We start from the raw sequence: 9557 nt of genomic DNA, 5'->3' as shown, positions 1-9557 counted from the left end.
GCCCACAGTTGAGAGACTAAAATTTAAAAGCAATTTTAAGTTTTAAAAGAGACTTTAGTTTTTTTTTTCTTTTGCTTTGTTCTGTTTTAATTGGGTTTGTTTTGTTTTGTTTGTTTTGTTTTGTTTGAGATAGGATTTCTTGGTGTAGCCATGACTGTCCTAGTTCAATCTGCAGACCAGGCTAGCCTCAAACTCAGAGATATCTAACTTCCTCTTCCTTGAGAAGTGCTGGGATCAAAGGTATGTGAGGCCACACTCAGCTGAGACTGTGGATTTTTTTTTTAAAGAGACTGAATTTTAAAATGTTTGAATTTGTAAAGACTGCGGGACTTTTAAAGTTTGTAGAATGTTTTATATTGTGATGTTGATATTAATGTGTGATCTTGGGGATAAACAAGAAACTAAAGGTGTGACTTAACAATGATGTTTGCCAGGCTGGAGAGATGGCTCAGAGGTTAAGAGCACTGACTGCTCTTCCAGAGGTCCTGAGTTCAATTCCCAGCAACCACACAGTGGCTCACAACCACCTGTATTGGGATCTGATGCCCTCTTCTGGTGTGTGTGAAGACAGCTACAGTATACTTATATACATACAATAAATAAACAGATCTTAAAAAGAAATGATGTTTGTCAACTTGACAAGGGGTCAATTGTCCTGACTAGTTTCACATCAACTTGATACAAGCTAGAGTTATCAGAAAAAAAGGAACCTCAATTGAGAAAATGCCTGCATAATATCTGGCTGTAAGGCATTTTTTACTTTTTAATCAATGGGGGATGGTCTAGCCTATGGTGGGTGAGAGCATTCCTGGGCTGTTGGTTCTGGGTTCTATAAGCAGGCTGAGGAAGCCAGTAAGTAGCACTCTTCCATGGCGTCTGCATCAGCTCCTGCCTCCAGATTCCTGTCCTGACTTCCTTCAGTGATTAACAGTGATGTGGAAATGTAAGCAAAATAAATCTTTTCCTCCCCATCTTGCTTTTGGTTATGGTGTTTCCCCACAGCAATAATCATCCTAACAAAGACAGAAATGGAACTAGAATTCTTGTACATTAATTGGGAAAATATAAATGATTCAATCTCTTGACCCTACTTTAATGCTTTCTATCTTCTGCACCTAGGATGGGCTATCAAACTTGTTCGCCTGTCTTGGGTCTTATTCAAAGTAAAGCCATAGAGGATCACAGAGGTTTTGTAGGAGAATCATGGAAGAACAATCCTTAAGAATTTCACCAAGTCTAAGAGATGTGTTTCTTAGCAAAGAGATATGATTGGCTGAAGTGGATATGATATGAGATATAATAATATACTTATGAGTAGATCACAGGAGATTTCTTGCTGGGTTATGTCCAATCATGTGATAGCCTTATTGGAGTTTAGTTGGGAGCTCCTAGTTGTGTGGGCCTGGGCAGGCAACTTACCTTTCCAGAGTCTGTTTCTATGTGGAAATGACTTGCCTTTTAAGGTTGCAATGTGGCAGAGTAGGATAATAAATAGGAAGTGAAGGAGAGGTTGCTGGTGCATCCACCCAGCACAGCTTACTTTGAAACTAGTTTGTTGAAGAGGAGAGTTTGTAAAAAGGATTTGGGTGTGCTCGCTGTTTTAAGTAAAGTTCCTTTAGTTCCTTTCCATGACCAGAAAGAACAATGGGAGGTGAATCTGTGAAAAGCTTGCTTGGTACCTAGGTCAGAAGTAGCCCTTTTTTTTCTGGTACCTAAGGTTTACCAGCCTCCAAATCTCACAAGCTTGTTCAAACAGTTGGGTGTATTCCCCTCCCAGAATGTCTGATTCCGTATAATCAGGGTGGAACCCAGGTTTTTCTACTTTAAACAAGCCCTCAGGTGCTGCTGCTGCTGCTGCTGCTGCTTCCACTGCTATCCCCAGGATCTCTCCTTGACCATCACTGACCTAAAATAACAACAGATCCAAAATGAAGATGTTCCCGCCATGATCCCCTTTAAGAGTAGAGCCAGCATCTGCTCCCCATCATGGAGGAAGACTTTTTTCACCATAGGTGGATAAGGTCTCTCTCTCTTTCCTTTCCTAACCAGTGACCAGTAGTGAGAGTCTCTAGATCAGCCTTCTGATCAGTCTCTAGATCAGTTTCTGGAGCCTGGCTGACAAGTTATCTAAGGCAAAAAGGTTGAACCTCATACTGCAGTGAGCAGGTTTGGTCAATAATTGAGTGGTTTGTTTTCTCAGATCATGATGAGAATGAAGTTAAGGTCAGGCGGTAGCACACAGAGATGGACAGTAATGGTTTCGCCTGTTTGTACTAGGTTCAGGAGAGGTCCAAGAAAGAAACTGGGTCAAGGAGAGTGAATAAAGTTTTTAGGGGGAATCAGTTCCCCCCGGGTCATAATGCTGAAGAGGAGGTAAACGTTTCCTGGCTTCTCACATCTTCTTATGCCTGAGACATCACATTTGTGAAGTTGGATCCAAGGACTAATGCAACTGAGGATGAGGCTGACTTTTCCAGCCATCAGAGAGATATGATGGAGATTAGTTTGGTTTATCACTGCACAAACTCCAGACACCAACAGATAAAAAGACCAGAGGCAAGAATGAGTGAGTCTGTGGGAAACTCCAATAGTTTCCCTTCTATTAAAAACATTCCTTATTGATTTTGAGAGAGGGTCTTATGTAGCTCAAACTTGTCTTGAACCCATTACTTAGTTGAGTGCAGACCTTGAACTTGTAATCATCCTGCCCCTGCCTGTTAGTGTGGGATTACAGCCACCACAACCAGTTTTATATGGTGCTATAGATCAAGCACAGGGTATTGTATACCATAGGCAAGCACTCCATAAGCTGAACTGTGTTTCCAGCCCTCTGGTAGGTTTCCAAAAGTATTTAGGACTGTAGCCCAATGGGTAGCCCAAGGCTATTATCAATTCTTAACTATCAGTGGTAACTAGCACCCATGGAGGGCTGCATTGTACCCTCCTGGGGTAAGGGCTGGAGCCAGGTTAATGGTTGGTTCCTGGCTTCGGTGACCCTAAACCTAGTGTCGTTTTGTTTTATTTTGTTGTTGTTGACTTTTGCTTGTAGCTAAAACCCCTGCTCAACCCACAATCAGTTCAAAATAAGCCCTAAAATCTAATATCATAGTTCTGAGCCCTGTTCTCTTTTTGTGTACACACCCTTTCTCCCCCTTTTCTCCATCACCACTACTCCCCCCCGACTTCTCATCATTCTTGACCAAATATTTTGGCCTACCTAAGACTTACAACATCTTGAGTAAAAAAGAACAATTTCTACACAAAAGTCAGAAAGAATAAAATGAGACAAATCTATGGAATTAAAATCATGTACTATAAAAACATCATTTTATATATATCTAGAGGGTTATTCCATGACCTATCTAAAACTGAAATCTCACTTTGGCTTCAAAACTAGTGAGCCATCTCCTCTCTGCATCCATCAGGGCCTCAGAGTATCTCTACTTAGGACACTTCCATAGTGATTTGAACTGCTTGCTTACTTCCAGACTGTTTTTCAAGAGCAGGAAACATCCTCTAGCATCTATTGGCACATAGTAGGTTCACAGTAATTGACAACTAGATAGAAAAATAAAAGAATTAGCAGGGTGATATGGTGCTGCCTGCTAATGATCCAGCATTCAGGAGTCAAGAGCCAACCTAAACTACATTGCAAATTGAGGATAGTCTAGTATACATAGTTGTGTCTAAAAATAAAGACCTAAAAATCTTAATAAACAGGGGGAATCCCATCAGCATACCAGAAAATTTCTAGCTCAATTGCAACTCCACTTCCTGCTTTTGTCACACTTTCTTCCACATCTGCAGCAACAGCTCTGGTAGATAAGGGAGTCATCAGGTGAACACGGCTCTGGCGAAGCTGTCCAAATCCTGTCGCTGCAGGAGAGGGGCACAGTCGAGGACATGTATCTTAATTGGTGGCATAAAAAACATCTCCCAGATGCTGAATTGGGTTGTAAGTACCATCTGTCTTGCCACAGAGGATTAAAGGGAGGGAACACCTCTGTCTGAATCTAGGGACAGTGCAGGCACTAAGATGAGCTGTTGGTATTAACTTGTCTGCACTCCACCTGACTAATTGCCTTCCGGAGAACCTGCTCAGGGCTTCCGGTTTGAGATCAAGTGGCTAGTGCTGTGGCAGATCTGCCATTCCCCTGTGTTTGGTTGCATTCATTAGAGAGAATTCTGGGAAGGATGAGAGTTAAATGACTTGGAGCTTATCCTAAAAGCCTCTAAGTCAGTGCACTCCACTATTTGATGATTGAAGAAATGAAGTACTTCATTCTGGCCTCCGGTTCTTTCATATATTCCCTTTCATTGTGTATTACTTCCACTATGGCCAGGTCCTTTTACACTTGGCACAAGGGACACAAAGGGACATGTGACATGATTTCTGTAATCTGGAAATTCACCGTCTTGGGAGGGGAAGTAGCAAGAAGTGAAGCCTGTAAAACAAAATACAATAAAGTATGGCATAGAGCAGAATAGAAGTTCAGAGGTTTCTGAGCCATGGGGGAGGGGAGAACCCTGAGGGATGTTTAGTGATGACTAAGTCTGGGCCTCTGGGCCTCGTCCTTCTCTTGAGATGAATCTCCAGCCCCATCATAGAGTTTCTCCGAAGAAAAATCTCATGGTTAAGACCTAACTAGCTGGGTCACACCATCTTTCTGTCCTCAGTGATAGGTGGTAAAAACGGGACACAGCTGAAAAAATGGTCAAAGGGGTTCTCACCATGAAAGCATGTGTTAGGGTGCTAAGAGAAAGAGGCCCATCATAATGGGTTTGGGAAACATACATTTCTTGTGTTCCCAGAAGAGGGAATAATGGGACTAGGAGGAGAAGAGCAAAATCAGTATGCAAGAAATATCTGTAAAATACAGCAATGCACATGCACATGTTACGTACATGTATGTACATAGTCATGTTAATGGAGTGGTAAGGGATTCCCATATGGAAGTAGAAGCTAAATTATAAATGGAATTATAAAACTTTTAATGCTTTGACAAATATAAATCTTTTAGAAATTTTTCTTTTTCAAAATCAGTTTTAACATAAAAGAATATTTTCTTATGATATTTTATGCATAGATTTATTATACATTGTTTAAGTTACTACCCCACTATCCTATCCGCTTCTCTTCCCTACCCACTCTTCACTGGTCCCTTCCTACACCTCAGATCTTGCCTTCATATTTTACACACACACACACACACAGAGACAGAGACAGAGAGAGACAGACAGAGAGACAGAGACAGAGAGGTCTAGATGTAATATTTGTCTGAATCTGGCTTATTTTGTTTAACATATGATCTGTATTTCCACCCATTCTTCTGCAAATATAAGTTCATTCTTTTTTAAATCTATTTATTTATTTATTTATTTATTTATTTATTTATTTATTTTGTTATGAGTACCCTGTTGCTGTCTTCAGACACAACAGAAGAGGGCATCAGATCCTATTACAGATGGTTGTAAGCCAGCATGTGGGTGCTGGGAATTGAACTCAGGACCTTTAGAAGAGCAGTCAGTGCTCATAACCACTGAGCCATGTCTCCAGCCCAAGTTCATTCTTTTCTAAGGATGGATAAAACTTATATTGTTTGTGTGCACATGCACATACACATGTGTTACAGCTTTTTAAAAAAATTCTTTCTTCTATTCATGGATATCTAGGCTGTTTTTATTTCTTTTCCCCCCGCCCCAAAGATTTATTATTTTTATTTTATGCATGTGGACCTTTTGTCTGCATGTTTATGTTTGCATAATATTTGCAATGCCTGCAAAGGCCAAAAAAAGTGTCCCTGGAATTGAAGTTATAGATGGTTATAAGCTGCCATGAGGGTGCTGGGAATCAAACCCAGATCCTCTTGAAGAGCAACCAGAGCTCTTAACCACTGAACCATATCTCCAACCCCCAGTTCCATTTCTTTTTAATATTATAATTTATTTATTTTTATTTTAAGTATGCATTGGTGTTTGCCTGTTTGTCTGTGTGAGGATGTCACGTGTGCTGGAACAGAAGTTATAGACAATTGCGAGCTGCCATGTGGGTGCTGGGAATTGAATTCAGGTCCTCTGGAAGAGCAGCCAATGCTTTTAACTGCTGAGCCATCTCTCCCGCCCTGATTTCTCCATTTCCTAGCTATTGTGCATAGTGCACTGATAAGCACAGAAATGGAGTTATCTCTGTGGCATGCTGACATAGATTCCTGGGGACATATACCCAGGAGCAGTTATAGTTGGGATACATGGTAGTTCTATCTATCTATCTATCTATCTATCTATCTATCTAATTACCTATTTACCTATTTATTGAGGAACTTTCTCCTTAATTTCCATAGCAGTTTCACCAGTTTACACCTCCACCAGCAGTGGCTAAAGGTTCCTCTTTTCCCTACATCCTCCCCAGTAATTGCTGCCCTTTGTTTCCTAAAGGATAGCTGTTCTAGCTGGGGTGAGAATCTCAATGTACTTTTAACTATCATCTCCCAAGTGGCTAATGGTGGAAAGCATTTCTTCACATACATGGTGGTCATTTGTGTTTCTACTTTTGAGAACTATCTGTTCAGTCTATTTGCCCATTTACTGGTTATATGAGGCATCTTGGTGTTTAATTTTTGGAGTTCTTTATAGAGTCTAGACATAATCCCCTGTCAGATGTATAGAAGACTAGTAAATTTCTTTTAAGCTCATTTTGGTCTGGACTCATTTGCCTTTGGTTTTAAACACACACAACTCAAAGGATCCTGAATAACACTGGAGTCACACACAGAGGTTGAGATGAAGCAGGGTCTGAACTGGCATCTTTCCCCATCCCACAAAGAACAAGGCATTCTTGAGGGCTATGTATATCCTTGGCGCAGTTGCATCTTCTGATCACATAGGCTATGCCATTCATACAGGTGCACAAGTTTGAGGACCTCTGGGCTAGAGAACAGCCGCCCAAAGCAAGGTGTGATGGCACAGGCCTGTAATCCCAGACTTGGGGGAGGGAAACTGGAGGATCAAGAGTTTAAGACCAGCTTTGTTTAAGATCAGCCTAGGCTACAGGAAACCCTGTCAGAAATGAACAAACGAAGAATATGCAACTTCTGATATTTCAAAGCAGTACCAACTTCTTCCTTTATCAAAGCAGATATATCTGGGTCCTCCAAACTTTTGTGTCCCTCTCTGGGGCTATACATTTTTTTTTTTTTGGTTCTTTTTTTTTTTTTTTCGGAGCTGGGGATCGAACCCAGGGCCTTGCGCTTCCTAGGCAAGCGCTCTACCACTGAGCTAAATCCCCAACCCCTATACATTTTTTTTAATTCATACATTGTATTTTGGTAATGATGTTTCCCCTTCCCCAACTCCTCCCAGAACTAAGATCTATGTAGAAGAGGAGACAGAAAAGTTGTGAGAGCCAGAGGTGGTGAATGACCCCAGGGAACAGTGTTTTGCAGACACAATTGGATTGACACACATGAATTCACAGAGACTGACAGCAGACAGGAAGCCTTAACAAGCTTAAACCAGAGAAGGCGACAGCATGGAGAAGGGGAAATGGGCACAAGGCATTTTTCTCTTTCCCTTAGATCTTCCCACAGGCAATGGGTCAAGATGCTGATGCAGAAAGACAAGCCCAGGATGTCAGCCTTACTCAGGACCTCATGCATCTGACAGAAGATGAAATTTTGATTTTGGAAATTTTAAGCCATTTCTCCTAGAGAAAGCTAAGTTATGGACAAACTGGACACCTTGGGAATGCCAAATTCATACTGAACACATGAAGAATGCAACCAGTCACTTCTGAGAAACAGTTCTCTGAAAGTCATGTGAATTATCTTACCAAGAAATGCCTGAAGGAGACTAATCTCTGTGATTGGCTTCATGTGGTTGAATCAGACAAGGAGACTTAAAAACTTTGTTATTTCCTGAGGAGTCAAGATGAAGACAGGTCAGAATCTGAGGGCTAGTCGGCCTTCCCTTTTTTCCCCCCCAATATTCATTGTATATTTTATTACATCTAGAGTTAGTTACTCCAAAAATGCCCTCACAGTATTCCTTAGCCCACAGCGTGACCTCAGGCATTGGTTTTCCCACAAGGTTAATCCTAGAGAAAGTTAAGTTGGACCACAGTGAAGGGTATCTGTGACAGAGCATTCTGGATTTTCCTTCTGGTCAGTAGAAGTAATACACTGCATCATGATTCTTTGGCTAACCCACAACCCCCTTTCTTCCCTCCTCAGGTAACATCTTGGGGACAGCCATTACAACTTAGTAGTAAGATGATCTTAAAAATCCTTTTGTACCATATGTTTTGGAGTCTAAAAGAAGGCCCCTCTACCCTACTGTACTGGCCTGACTCCATGGTGCTTTCATAGATCCTCTTTTTTTTTTTTTAAAAGAATAATTTGCCCAATCATTTGTGATACATGAGGTCTGATGGCTTCAATGGGTTCTTCTGGCCTTCAGAACTTCATGACTTGTCCCTCAGGGTTGGCCAGATACTTCCAAAAGTTCCACCTTGGTTCCTTCTTGGAAGAATCAACAAGAAATCTAAACGCAGGTTCTGCTTCCAGCCCTAAAATCTTAATCTTGTGGAAGATGGGGAATATGACTCTGTAGTTTTTTCTTGCAAAAGATTCTACCTCCTTGCTAGACTTGGGCTCTGATTCTCCAAACTGGTTGCATGGGAAAGCCAGGATAGGACATTGAAATGATAGGGCCCAAACTCCTCGTGCAGCTCCCTGAGAGTCAGGTAACTCTTGCCTGTGATCCAGCAGTCACTAGCCACATTTACAACTAGGGAAGCTTTGCCCTATGAATTTTTCCAGAGACACCATCCTTCCTTTGGCATCCTTCACTCAAAGGAGTAGAAGCTGTTGATTCTTGGTTTCAGGAATTTTAACTGAAGGAGAAAAAGCATCTCGGTGCATAGAACCATAGATAGCAAAACTACAAATATCTTTACTTTGGGCCTGGAACATTTCAGTGGGTAGGCACCGAGAGGGTCCATTTCGGATGATTCCCAGCCTTCACTTTTTAATAAAATGGAGTATGCTTGAGAAAGAAACCCAGAGGACATTTTATCAGCAAATAAAAGTCATAGTAATCTTTAACAAAAAAATGACCCCTATACTTTTGGCTTCCTATGACTGTGTCTCGCAAAAGGGGTTAAATAATACATTTAATTAATTTTTCTAAAATGAGATTTCCTATTTTTGAGTGATTGGGAAAACACTTCTTTCAAACAATACAAGTGAAGGCTCAGTGAGCAATCTGAAGCAGCCTAAGTCTTCCGGCTACATGTGGGGAACGGGAGCATCGTACATACACATAGCCGTTGGGATGCTATCACCTGTGAGAACTTCAAACCTCACTCTGCTCCGAAGGGAGTCAAGAGCAATAAAATAATATGCATCTGTTACTGGCTCCTCTGTGTAGCACCATGCATGTTTCTGGGTATCCGATCCAGTTGGTTTCAGAACAAGCACACCGAGTACAGTTAAGAAACTGGAGACCTCAGAAGTTTTTAAATAAGTTAGAAGGCTGTGAAGGAAGGAGCGAATGGCTAT

General features: G+C 41.3%; 1 pseudogene; it reads right to left on the bottom strand.

Annotated features, from left to right (window-relative positions):
- Positions 1-8357: 8357 nt before the first annotated feature.
- On the bottom strand, positions 8358-8998 carry LOC116888580 (annotated as a pseudogene).
- Between the last annotated feature and the right edge of the window lie 559 nt (positions 8999-9557).

This window comes from Rattus rattus, chromosome 1 (assembly GCF_011064425.1).
Source record: "Rattus rattus isolate New Zealand chromosome 1, Rrattus_CSIRO_v1, whole genome shotgun sequence".
Classification (NCBI taxonomy): Eukaryota; Metazoa; Chordata; class Mammalia; order Rodentia; family Muridae; genus Rattus; species Rattus rattus.
Note: the sequence above shows the minus strand (reverse complement) of the source record. Positions and strands in the feature narration are given on the sequence as shown.